This window comes from Capricornis sumatraensis, chromosome 13 (assembly GCF_032405125.1).
Source record: "Capricornis sumatraensis isolate serow.1 chromosome 13, serow.2, whole genome shotgun sequence".
Lineage (NCBI taxonomy): Eukaryota > Metazoa > Chordata > Mammalia > Artiodactyla > Bovidae > Capricornis > Capricornis sumatraensis.
The window spans coordinates 83,905,517-83,918,802 of NC_091081.1; the positions used below are offsets into that span (position 1 = coordinate 83,905,517).

At 48.4% G+C, this 13,286-nt stretch overlaps 1 protein-coding gene across 1 annotated transcript in view; it reads right to left on the reverse strand.

Annotated features, from left to right (window-relative positions):
• Nucleotides 1-13,286, reverse strand: part of AGPAT4 (1-acylglycerol-3-phosphate O-acyltransferase 4) — an 83,355-nt gene that overhangs the window by 43,153 nt on the left and 26,916 nt on the right. The gene's annotated exons all lie outside the window — the stretch shown is intronic.

A 13,286-nucleotide genomic window follows, 5' to 3' on the forward strand; every position in this document is an offset into this window, starting at 1 on the left:
TGTCTTCTTCTTAAGAAGTATATAAAATAATGAGGTACCTTACAATTAACAATGTCTTAGATTCTATGAAATACAGAACTTTTAAAAACAGGGTGACCTCAGCAAGGTGGCTCTTCAACGGGCTGCATCTTGTCTGTGGCCGTGTGTTTGGAAAGTGCCAGGCGCTGGGGGTTGGAAGGCAGGGTGAGCAGGTGGAACACAAAGGATGTGCAGGGCAGGCGACTATCCCGTCTGACACCGTCAGGTGGATATGTGACACCACCATGCGATCACGGTATCACTATCATATTGCTATGATGTTATCATGAAGAGCTTCTTGAGGGTGACTCCGGGAGAGAGTAAAGGACAGGGAAGCCTGGCGTGCTGCAGTCCATGGCGTTGCAAAGAGTCAGATATGACCTAGGAAATGACCAGCAACATGATTTTATTGAGACCCACAGGCAGTATGACACAGAGATCCCTAAGGTACATTATGGACTTTAGGAATCTCAGTGTATCAACACAGGTTCATCAGGGGTAAAAAAGGAATCACATTAATGAAAAATAATAAGCTAGGGAAAACTGTGTGTGTGAGTGTGTGTATGTATCTCTGTGTTGGATCGAAGGGCAAGCAGTGTATGGAAACTGTACTTTTGCACAATTCTCCTGGAAACCAAAAACTGCTGGTACAAAAAATAAAGTCTATTAGTTTTAAGAAAACACAAGGTGAGTTGATCCTTTTCTATTTTCTCCCCCCCAAAAAATGTTACAGAAAACACACAAAATTTTGCTTTCTGCTTCTGTCTTTGCCAGAGTTTCAGCTAGTTTCAATTACCTATGACAGATCAAAACAGGAGCGACAGGCGTTTCATGCAGAAGAAAACAAAATGAAGTGCTATCAGATTCCTAGGGCATAAGATCGTGAGATCGTGATCAAAGGCGTAGAAAGATCCCACCTCCACCTCAGCCTCTGAACACCAGCTCACTCTCCAGTCACAGGGACGGTAAAGGAAGATGAGCAATGTGCCAGGCCCCAGGAGGCCTGAAGGGAAGAGGAACGAAATACCCACTCTAGAGGAAAGGCAATCAGAAGGAAATCATTAGAAAAGCCAGTGGTTGGCCCTTGGGTCATAATTAAGTCCACCTGGCCAACAGACTATGTGTGCGCTAAGTGCTAAGTCGCTTCAGTCGTGTCCGACTCTGCGACCCCACAGACGTAGACCACTGGGCTCCTCCATCCATGGGATTTCCCAGGCAGTAATACTGGAGTGTGTTGCCATTTCCTTCTCCAGGAAATCGTCCCGACCCAGGGTTCAAACCCGCATCTCTTACGTCTCCTGCATTGGCAGGCGGGTTCTTTAAAGATAACAAACAAAACACAGTTTGTTCTTTGTTCTAGACAAAGAAACCTCGAGAACAGTTCCCCAGAACAGATTTGCCCGAACAGATTCACTGCCACCCTTCTGTGTTCACATCTCTCCAGCATCACTCCACTGGTTTCTGAACCCTTTAAGAATGTAACCCTAAGCAGGCTAACAACCGGATTCCAAATATAGTGACCCACTGACTAAGTGCTTATTACGGGCTCTGCCTAGTGATGACGTTTGCAGACAAGGATGCCAAGCAACAGAAAGAAAATGAACCTAACATTTAGATAAAATCGAAGGGATTTTCCACTTCCAGAAGTTCTGATAGTTGATGAAACTACAGTCAGACAATAGATGTGTATTTTTTTTTTTCTCCACCTGTCATGGTCCTGGAGACATTGACTTGAGTAATTAAGAACACAGTCAAGGCTAAATTGTAGCCATTTGACTTCTGTAGATTGACATTTAAAACATCAGTAACAAAGATTCTATCAGACATAGATTCTATGAGCTGAGAGATGGCATTGCCATCCAACCAGCTGGTAAAGATGAAGTTGCAGAACAGACAGTTAGTGTGGGCATAAATGACAGGGAGGTTACCGTGGCCTCCGCCCGTGGAAGCTCTGGAGTCAAGGCAGTCTGATTAATGACTCTACTTTTTCTAGGCGATGACCTTTGACAAATTGTTTGTTTTTCTTTCTATCTTAAGGCAGAAATGATGCTTTTGACTCTTAACTCACACCTCCCCACCCCCTTTCTGAACAGAACCGTAGTGTGTGACAACAGGAATTGCTGTCCTTCCTGGATGTAGAGTCACTGTCCAATCTCGCGCACTCTAGGCGACCCACACTTTCTCCTTTCTTGCCTTCTTTTGGAATACATCTTTTTCTTTTACTGGCTGTGCTGTGTGGCACACAGGATCTTAAGTTCCCTGACCAGAGATGGAATCCGATGTCCCTGTGGTGGAAGCGTGGTGACCACTTGACCCCCGGAAAGGTCACTGGAATCAGTGTTTTAAGTCATTTTCCATGAGTATTTTAAATCAATTTAGAATGTGTAAAGTCTCACCATCTTCTAAGTGATTACCCCAAAATACCTTCCAGAGATGGTCTGATATACCAAACTTTCAGCTGTGGGCACCTCTCCGTACTTACGGTTTGGTGAACGAGTAGAGATCTTTCTCTAGGGAGACGCCTGCCCTCCCAGCACGCCTTTACTCACCTGCCCCAGGAGGAATAGTTTACAGGACTAGCGAGTTTGGGAAGGTTAAACGGACATTCCTGGCTTGGATCTGCCCCTCCTCCTCAGGTGAGCACTCTACCCTTCCTTCTTGGACCCTAGGAGGCTGCCCTGTGCCAGCCCTCTCTGGGCTAATCTGCCCAATTTGAGGGTTTGGTCTATTTAAGCAACTTCACATGCAGTTATAACTTCCAAGATGGGCTCTATCATCCATCAAGAAAATAGTCTGTCTTCCATCCTTCATGCCTTTGCTTAATTTCTCGAATTGTTCAGACAAATAACTGAGAAGGGTACAGTTCTTTAGGACCCTCTTGGAGGTCTCAACTTTATCCAAGTCCAAACTTATTATCTAAAATTCCATATACTGTTTTCTTTAAAAAAAAAAAATTTATTTAACCACTTCAGAAACATTTTTCAGAATTTGAAGCAAATGTCTCATTGAACTCAAAATCAAATTGAAGGGTAACCCAAGACAAGAAATTGGCTACGATTTTCAGAAGGAGGTTCTCGCTTTCCCTTTCCAATGGCAGTCTTCCCAAATAACAGGGGGAAAGCAATTATTCAGAGATAAGCATGGTAGGATAACAACTGGACTGAAAAACAAATTGGATTATTGTTGCTGTTGTTCAGTCCTAAGTCATATCCGGCTCCTTCCAACCACATGCACTATAGTCCTCCAGGCTCCTCTGTAAATGTCAACACCAACAGAGAAACTGACCTAGAACCTGTACATGGTTTCAATTGAATACAAGGTTACATAGCTTATTAAGGGAAAAATACATGTGTGTTAGTTGCTCACTCATGTCTGACTCTATGAGATCCCATGGACTATAGCCCGCCTCTGTCTGATTATAGACATTTTAAATCTTTTTTTTAATTAGAGAATAATTATTTACAATTTTGTGATGGTTTTTGCCATCAGTTCAGTTCAGTTCAGTCGCTCAGTCATGTCCAACTCTTTGCGACCCCATGAATCGCAGCACGCCAGGCCTCCCTGTCCATCACCATCTCCCGGAGTTCACTCAGACTCAAATCCATCGAGTCGGTGATGCCATCCAGCCATCTCATCCTCGGTCGTCCCCTTCTCCTCCTGCCCCCAATCCCTCCCAGTACATCAACATGAATCAGCATTAGGTATACGTATGTCCCATCCCTCTTGAACACCCCCTCCCACCTTCCTTCCCATCCCACCCCTCAAGGTTGTCCCAGAGCACTGGCTTTGAATTCCCACTGGTTATCTATTTTACATACAGTTACGTATACTGTTTCAAAGCTATCCTCTCATGTCATCCCACCATCCCCTTCCCCCACTGTGTCCGAAATGTCTCTCTTTCGCTGCAAGTAGCATCATCAGTATAGTCTTTCTAGATGCTACATATATGTCTTAGGATTACAGACATATTTTAAGTGAAGGTTCATTGTGCCGTGTGTCCTGCAACGAATAGAGTCACCCAACGAATAATGCCCCCGAGGGGTCTCCTCATCCCTAGAATCAGCAGCTGGTGCAGCGGCCAGCTATCTTTAAAAGCCCCAAGTAGGTTCCTAGAAGGCATCTAATGTCCCTCAGCATGTCCACGGTGTACACAGTAAAGGCATGCTTGCAGACCTCATCGAGGAGTCAAGACACAGAAGGAGAAACCTTGCAGCGGCTATCTAAGGCATCGAGTCATGCCGGACACCACCCGTCTTCTACTACTCTAAAAGGGGAAGAACTCTAGGAAAGCCATCCCTCACTTCAGATCCAAAACTACACGCGTAGAAACTACACAGGGAAGCTTAACACTCCCTGGGGCTCGTGCGACACGTTCTATTTTTATCCTAAGTATCTCTGGCAGTTGCGGTGGCCAGTGGGCTCCCCAGGCTGAGGCGTTTTAAAGCCAGTCTTGAACGTGGATGTTCTCCAGGTCCGCTTTGATCTTACTTTTTTTCCGAAGCATTCTGACCTCGTTAAAGCTCCCAGATGCTTCTCAGTGACCCAAGCATCTCAGTCTCATGGATTTCATGATTCCTAGGTTGCTGCACATCTGGATATTCTAGAAGTCTTGAAGATGTCAGAAGTTTAGGACAAATGAGACTTGATGGACCTTATGGATACCACAAAAGAGAAATATAAGGCTGACCTCTTCCCCGAGTCACGGGGCTCAATCAACACAGCAGTTGGGAACATGGGAAGTTACATATCAAACCCTGAGTGTTCAACTTTTACCAACATTTAAAGGAATGGTGAGAATAACTCAGGAACTGGAGAGTCTGGGAGGCTGGAGAAAATTAAGAGAAAGGGTCTTGAACTAGGAGAAAATGTTTTAGGAAGAAAGAAGGAGGCAGTCAGCGCCCATTGCAACAGAGAAATCACATGGGTGACGTGTGATTGGGTGACTCAGCGAGGAGCGGGGCTGGGTGAGGGCCACCTCACCCCTCAAACAGGTCTGAAGCCATAGGGTCAGGGAGAAGGCTGGACGGAGGGGTCACAGTTCAGTGTAACGCATTTAACCCTAGAAGCAAAGAGAAGAAAATGTTGAAGACTGAGCAGCAACGGGATGCCTGGGACAGATCCTCGGGGGCACTCGCTGGCGGCCAGCACGGTCCCAGGCACTGGGAACTCAGTGATCAAGAGAAACAAATTTCTGTTCTCATAGAACTTGTAGACGATCGGAGGAGACAGGACAGAGAAGCAGGCAGTGGTGTGCACTGGTGGGAACTGGAAAATCGTAGAGGAGGCTGTGTGACTCTAAATGGGAGTGAGGAAAGCATCGGAGCTGGGAAGGGCAAGGTTTAAGTCCGAGCTGGTCAAACAGATGCAGACTTTACAACCCCCTAAACCACCTTCCCAAACTCTGTTCCATGGAACCCCAAATCAATAAACTATTGAAGTGATGCTAACAAGTGTTCAGATGGTAAAGAATCAGCCTGCAATGCAGAAGACCTGGCTTCGATCCCTGGTTCAGGAAGATCCCCTAGAGAAGGGCATGGCAACCCACTCGAGTGTCCTTGCCTGGAGAATCCCGTGGACAGAGGAGCCTGGGGGGTACAGTCCGTGGGGTTGCAAAGAGTCGGACACGAATGAGCCACTAACACAACCACACAAGTGTTGTGGGATATTGGTCTTTTGGAAAAAACAAGACCAACCCATCTCTCCACCTCTGGCCTTCTCAGAACATTTAATGTGCTGATGAGATTTTTTTTTTTTTTTAAGAGGGGTCAGAGCACTGACCCCTGCCCTCCACCCTGCTCTCTAGCCCTGCCTTACCACCAGGGGTGTTAAGGATCTAGCCTTCCAGGAGACCCTGGGTGGTTCCTGATGAAGTAAGTGCACCAGCTTCTCTTCATTCCTGACATTCCCCCGCCCCCCCCCCCCCGCCCCACCCATGTAATCTCGGTAAACCTTCTCAAAGTCTAAGCCTAGTCCGCCGCTCTTTGGGAAACCTTCACAGCACTCGCTCCCTTCTCCAGCTCCCAAGGCACCCAAGGTCCGAGCCGGGCAGTCAGCCCCAGGCTGGTGCCCCTCCTGCCTCCGGGGGCTGAGCAGAACCGTCATTGCATGGAAGCTCGTGGAAGGCTGAGCGGGGAGAGTGGAGAGTCTCCACAGGAAGTCTGCAGACCCAGCCCCCTCCTCCCGGCGAGGCAGCAGCAGAGACCACTGGCCAGGAGGGTCAAGTGCCTGCGGGCATTTGAGTTCTGGGAACAAAATTACTTCAGCCCTAGAGGTAATGTCTTAATCAACAGTCACCGCTGATGGACTGAAATATGGTCTTGGCCTCATGGTCCACAGAAACGAAGAACCACGCAGTTTACCCAAACTGCTCAGACCTGGCGACTTGTCCGTTCTAGCTTAATATTAATAGCTGCTCTTTTTGTCGCGTATGTAACTGTCACTTCTGCTTTTACCCACCCTCTTCCTCCACGTCCCAGATTTCGTTCTTCCTTCACTCCTCTTTTACACTTGAACATCTTTCCCTTAGAAAGTGAAAGAAGTCGCTCAGTTGTGTGGGACTCTTTGCGACCCTGTGGAGTGTGGCCCATCAGGTTCCTCCATCCATGGGATTTTCCAGGCAAGAGTACTGCAGTGGGGTGCCATTTCCTTCTCCAGGGGATCTTCCTGACCCAGGGATGGAACCCGGATCTCCTGCATTGCGGGAGGACGCTTTACCATCTGAGCCACCAGGGAATCTGCATACACTTCTATTGTGCTTGCTGACGTGCTTTGGAAGAGTTTAGTGCATCTTTCTTTATTCCTTTTAATTCATTTATTTATTTTACATTTTATTATTATTATCGGCACGCAGGATCTTTGTTCCCTGACCAGGCATCGAACCCATGCCCTCAGCAGTGGAAGTGTGGAGTCCTAACCACCGGAGAGTCAGGGCATTCCCAGGTTTTGTGCTTAGTTTCTAAAGCGGATAAGTAAAATGATTTATATATTCTTTCCAAAATATAATGAAAGCCTCTAACTTACACTGCTTATTTTTATATCTAATTGTAATCTTTAAATCATTTTTCCCTCCAGGACCATGGTGCTCAGCTGAGTGGTTCTGTGTCCCCTCCCCCATCCCTGGGACCTTTATTGCAGGTCTGGAGACATTTTTATGGATACCTCTTGGGGGAGGGGAGAAGGCAATGGCACCCCACTCCAGTACTCTTGCCTGGAAAATCCCATGGATGGAAAATCCCATGGTAGGCTGCAGTCCATGGGGTCCTAAGAGTCGGACACGGCTGAGCGACTTCACTTTCACTTTTCACTCTCATGCATTGGAGAAGGAAATGGCAACCCACTCCAGTGTTCTTGCCTGGAGAACCCCAGGGACGGGGGGAGCCTGGTGGGCTGCCGTCTATGGGGTCGCACAGAGTCGGACACGACTGGAGCGCCTTAGCAGCAGCAGCTTGGGGGAGGGCTGCTCCTGGCATCTGAGAGTAGGGGCCAGGGGTGTGACTAAATATCCTACACAGCACGGAAGAGCCCCACGACAGAGCTTTCCAGCCCGCAGTGTCACTAGTGCTGAGGCTGAGAAACGCTTGATCGCCTCCAGCACTGAGAAAGATAAGCTGGGTTTGCCTGCAGTTTTAGGGCTGGATTTGGGTACAGACTTGCTGAGTCTGGGTTGAATCCTGGCTCCTTTCTTGCTAGTTGTGAGTCTTCGGACCACGTACTCAACCTCACTGTGCCCGTCTTCCGCATTTGCAATGGTCGCTCTGAGCCAGCAGGTGATAGCGCCAGGAACACTATATGCATTATTGCTCTTTTCCCCTTTACTTGAGCTCAGTGTGTAAATGTCAATACCAACAGAGAAACTCACCTCGAACTTGTACGTGTTTTCAGTTGAATACAAGGTCACGTAGCCCGTTAAGGGGAAACTGTGTGTGTGTCAGCTGCTCAGTCGTGTCCGACTCTGCAACCCCATGGATTGTAGCCCGCCAGGCTCCCCTGTCCACGGAATTCACCGGACAAGAATCCCGGAGTAGGCTGCCATTCCCTTCCCCAGGGGATCTTCATCACCCAGGGATCGAACCCGTGTCTTCTGCACTGCAGGTGTCTTCTCACCATCTGAGCCACCAGGGAAGCCCCTGAGGGGAAAATACCTCGTTTATATTATCCAAGATTCTATATTTTAAACCCCAGAAAATCCTCCAACCAATCCATACCAGAATTATTGCTATTACGGATTTAATCTCTGAAGTTGTAGGGCTTGTTTCCGCAATCTGTGAGGCAAGAAGCAATGAGAACAGACTGTCTGTATTCTAACCATCTTCCCCTGGCCGGGTATAGAACATCATACGACATGCCTATCAATGTGCGTTTTAAAGGATTCTAGCTTAGTAATTATAGAGCAATTACAAAGGCCATTCACTGACCTCTTTGCCTCTTCTGCATAAATAATATGCTTCAATACTGCATCAGACTTGCAGAAACCTATAAAAACTTGGCCTCAGGACTGCAGACATCTTGGGCGGGCATTTGGGTACCATTTCCTCCATGGACCTTCTTATCACACTCAGCTTCTTGTCATACTCACCACTTCTAAAGCTCATTCACTGTTTAAAGCTCTAGGTCAAGGAGGCCAAGGTTAAGGGTTCCAAGCAGGGGTCAGTTCCAGCCATGGCTGGGGTAATGGAGTTTTAGGTGTAAGTGGGACAGGAGATAGCAATTGTTTCATCAAACACTAACCTAAGGGTTGCTGGCCGTGAAGGTACTTTGTAGATGTGGTGTGTGTATGAATATATATCCATATCCTATTCCTCTTGGGAACCTGATTAATACAGCTGGCCCACCAGCCCCTTGATGATGGCGACCAGCCAAGGACAGGAGAATGGTGCCCACATTCATCATGTTACTAGTGATGTCACCTGGCACTGTGCCCACTGCACAGTGAATTCTTGCCTAAAGAGTTTACGCCTCTTAGGACTTCCCGGGCAGTCCAGTGGTTAAGAATTTGCCTTCTGATGCATCGGATGTGGGATTGATCCCTGGTTGGGGAACAAAGACCCCACAGGCTGTGGGGCAACTAAGACCATGGCTGCAACTACTGAAGGGAGACACAAGGAAAGAAGGAAAATCTTCAATTCAGTCCTAGTCTAACGACTCCAGCGAGCCAAACGCAAAACTGTGCATCACATCTATGAAAAAAATCACCGTAGCAGAATGCTAACGATCGTTAACACCGGAATATTTACTGTTCACCTACAAGGCATTCAATAAGTGTTATTAATGTTTTAAATTAAAGCCTATGAGCCAAGCATGATAGTAAAGGATTTACAGGCCAGTGAGTAATGGTGTGGGCTTTATGTTAAATTCAGAGCGCTTTTTCTTAAATAACACGCCGTCTCGTCCCTGAACGACAGAAGTAACATGCTTATGACCTGTGGGAAGAGCTGTCCTCTCTGGCCGCCTCTGCCCAGACCCTCCCCTCAGCTGGGCTGGACAAGGAGCAAAAAAGTAAGTGTCCTTGGGCATAAATCACGGTGCAGAGTAAGCTCATTTTCTGAAAGCTCAGGAATGCTTTGGAGGGAACCACCTGGGCCACTTGCCCTTATTTATAATCACATCCTTTACTCTGACCAGGTACGCTGGGAGCCTCTTCTTCACCCTCCGTAAGGAATCAGGGACAAGCAAGTTGCCACTCGGCGTTCAAATGAACGCCTGTCTTGGGCCGCTCGGTGTGTAGGCGTCACTCGGCTCTAGTCGCTAAGACCATTCTACTCTCATTAACTCATTGCTCCGTCGCTCAGTCATGTCCAACTCTTCAGCCCCCTGGACTGTAGCCCACCAGGCTCCTCTGTCCATGGAATTCTCCATCAAGAATACTGGAGCAGGTTGCCACTTCCTACTCCTGGAGATCTTCCCAACCCAGGGGTCAAACCCACGTCTCTTGCATCTCCTGCATTGGCAGGCAGATTCTCTACCACTAGCGCCACCTAGGAAGCCCCTGGGAAGACTCTTCTAGAACCAGCCTGTTCTATACGGCCTCACTTCCTGATCCACCCAAACTCACCAACAGAGAGCTCCTCTGCCACCCGGTTTCAGGATAGTGGGTCCCCGTCGCTGTTTGGGTCACCGCTCTAGCTGCAAGAACCCCAGCCTGGGGTCTGATCCGGGCAAGACTGAGCCGGCCTGCCGCCCCCTCTGGAGACTGCGAGGTGAACTGCAGCCGCCTGCGGAGGCATCCTGCCCTCTAGCCGGCTGCAACATAACCACAGGGCAAGGAAGTCATCATCCACCTAGCAGTGTTACAAAGGAAGTCTTGTCCCATCGATCAGCTCCACTTCCTCGGCCACATTGATCTTCCAGGTCCTTCCCAGGGAAAATGAGCTGGCAGGGAAGTGGAGACTGGAGGCTTTTCAAGGGAGACTTAATTCTGTACCTAATCAGATAAGGCGAAGGTTAAGCAGTCATTCAGGAAAAAGGACAATTTTCCTCGGGACGAGATGACCACGCGCCACGGTCCCGAGGGAGATGTCAAAGCTAAACGAAAAGGAAAGTACAGGAACTAATTTACTTTTTTTGTTTGTTTTTAACATCTTATTTCTTATTCAAAGAGTACTTTGGGTTAAAAATAGAAGACGGGTAAGAAAGTCATTTGTAACGACTAGGGAAGATGGCCTCCTGTCTTGCATCAGTCACTCTGTTTTCAAGGCTGTCATCTCAGGTCCAGGCTTCCCTTGTAGCTCAGTTGGTAGAGAATCTGACTGCCGTGCAGGAGACCCAGGTTCGATCCCTGGGTTGGGAAGATCCCCTGGAGAAGAAAATGGGGACCCTTGCCTGGAAAATCTCAGAGGGGCCTGGGGGCTGCAGTCCATGGGGTCGCAAAGAGTCGGGCACAACTGAGTGACTAACACTTGCCTACTTACTTACTTATCTGAATTCCCCATCACAGGCCCTACCCATCTATGAGGTGTGAGGAATCCCCAGCAGGTGCCCAGCCTCTGGCATCTGGGGCAGAGCTTCCCACACTCCCACAGGCACTGGCCGCACCCAGCCATGCTGTTACTGTGAGGTCTGAGTGGTGTGAACCTGCTGGTTTAACTGCTCCAGGTGATGCTGAGGCTGCCTTGGGGTGCAGGGGTAGGTGAATTAACGCACCCCAACTAACTGGTCCTGCTCTCAGCTCTGTAAGCAAATTAGCTCTGGTAAGTCCCTGGCCAGTCCAAGGGGAAGTCCCCATTTTAAAGAGAATCAGTCAGACTTTGGTCACCATTCACCCATAACTCACGCCCTGCTTCCAGTGTTCTTAAGTGGTGTAAGGGCACATGCCTCAGTCTGCCATTCATCTGAGCCTTTGAAGGCGCATCTCATGTGTCTCCTCCTCCAGGAAGCTTTCCTGGCCTGGGAAGCCTGGACAAGGTGGCTTTCCTGTACATGCCCAATACGCACTGCTAAATATTTGTTCTGGATGCATGGTTATCTAGAACTTTCTAACAAGTGTCCCAAAACGTAATGCCTTGAAAACAACAATATACACTTTATCTCTGGAGTCAAGAATTCAGGAGTGATACGACCAAACAGTTCCAGCCTGGAGACTCTTGGGCGGTATGCCCATCAACAGATAACTGGTTTCAGAAGAAATGATACATATGTATACACACAACACACACAGAGAAAATGGAATATTACTCAGCCATAACAAAAGAATGAAATGCCATTTAGAATGAACGAATGAAACGCCACATAGACAGACCTAGACATTATCATCCTAAGAGAAGTAAGTCAGACAGATAAAGACAGACATCACAGGATACTACTGATATGCGGAATCTAGGAAAAAATGATACAGGTGAACTTGTTTACAAGACAGAACCAGACCCCACACGCAGAAAACAAGCTCATGTTACCGGAAGAGATGGAGGGGGGGATGGAGATAAAGTGGGAGGTTGGGATTAACAGACATACGCTACTAAAAATAAAGCGAGAAAGCAGCAAGGGCCTACAAGGAGCTACACCCAGGGTCTTGCAATAACCTATAATGCCAAAGAATATAAAACCGGTTTGTTGTTGTTCAGTCACTAAGTTGTGTCCGGCTCTGTCCATCACTACCTCCCGGAGTTTGCTCAGATTCATGCCCATTCAGTCAGTGATGCCATCCAACCACGTCATCCTCTGCACCCCCTTCTCCCATCACCTTCAATCTTTCCCAGATTTTATATATATATATATATATATGAGTGAATCGCTTGGCTGTACATTTGAAAGTAACACAGCACTGCAAATCACAATTCAATTAAAAAAGCAAGTGAAAGTGAAGTCGACCGGTCGTGTCCGACTCTTGGTGACCCGTGGACCCTAGCCCACCAAGCTCCTCCGTCCATGGGATTCTCCAGGCAAGAATACTGGAGTGGGTTGCCATTTCCTTCTCCAAAAAAAAGAAAGAAAGAGATATTTTTAGAGTTGAGTGGGGAGGAGGCTCTGGCTCCAAGGTGGCCGCTCACAGGGCTGGTGCTGAGGTGGGTTCCTCCGTTCCTCTTCTCAGGGTCTCTCTTGGGGCACCTTGCAGGTCCTCCCCTGCAGTGGTGGGCTGCCCCAGAAAGGGAGTGGGAGGCAGGGGGGAGTCAGGCTGCACCTTTCACGGTCTCGCCTCAGAAGTCGCAGACTGCTCTCCAAGCTCAGTCTTCTAGAAGAGTCACTAAGTCCCGCCCACACCTAGAGTGAGAGGAATCGGGTCCCGCTCTCTGCAGAGAGGATGGTCAGGCACTTAAACTTCCCGTCCTGCAACAGATGTGCCTTCTAAAGACGGCTGTGCTTCCGCTCCTCTGGAAGGAAGTGGTTGCCCCTCAATTCTGGGAGGGCCACGAACATGCTTATAACCAATAGGACGTGGTGGCAGCAAGGTTCGGCTCCCGAGGCCAGGTCATAAAAAGCAGAGCACGTTGCCCTGTGCTAGGACCCTCGCTTTGGAAGCCAGGCACTGGCAGCTAGGAGATCCTGCTACCTCGAGCCTGCCACACCGTGAGGATGCCCAGGCCACACGGAGAGAGTGTTCAATTAACAACCTCAGCTGACATCCCGGCCAACAGCCCAGACCTGTGAGGAATGGCCCCCAGCTCTGGAATCTTCCCACTGAGAACCGGACCTCCTGGAGCAGAGTCTAACTGTTCCCACGGGCCCCTGTTCAGATTCCTGACCCATGGAGTCCACTGGCATGAAACGGTTGCCTGAAGCCAATGGATTTGGGGGGGTTGACTTGTCACACAGCACGTGATAACTGAACACATTCT